Raw genomic sequence first — 223 nt, 5'->3', positions numbered from 1 at the left:
GGGACCGAAAAATATAACACCAAATCCAACTTTTTATTTTTTTAACTCATTGTCGTTTTGAAATGCCGGAGATCCGGGTAAATTCACCGCCCGCGACACAAATTTTCCAGTGACGCTGCTACCCCGTTGACATCCAACGGCTCTGTCGTTGAACGTTAGGACGGTGGTAAGTGGTAGCGGGGTGCCTTGCCTAGGGGTGGCAAAATATGATCCGACCCGCCAA

The sequence above is a fragment of the Phoenix dactylifera genome, chromosome 5 (assembly GCF_051530095.1).
Source record: "Phoenix dactylifera cultivar Ajwa chromosome 5, Ajwa_hap1_PhDact_Kaust_v1.1, whole genome shotgun sequence".
Lineage (NCBI taxonomy): Eukaryota > Viridiplantae > Streptophyta > Magnoliopsida > Arecales > Arecaceae > Phoenix > Phoenix dactylifera.
This window is presented reverse-complemented; position numbering follows the sequence as displayed.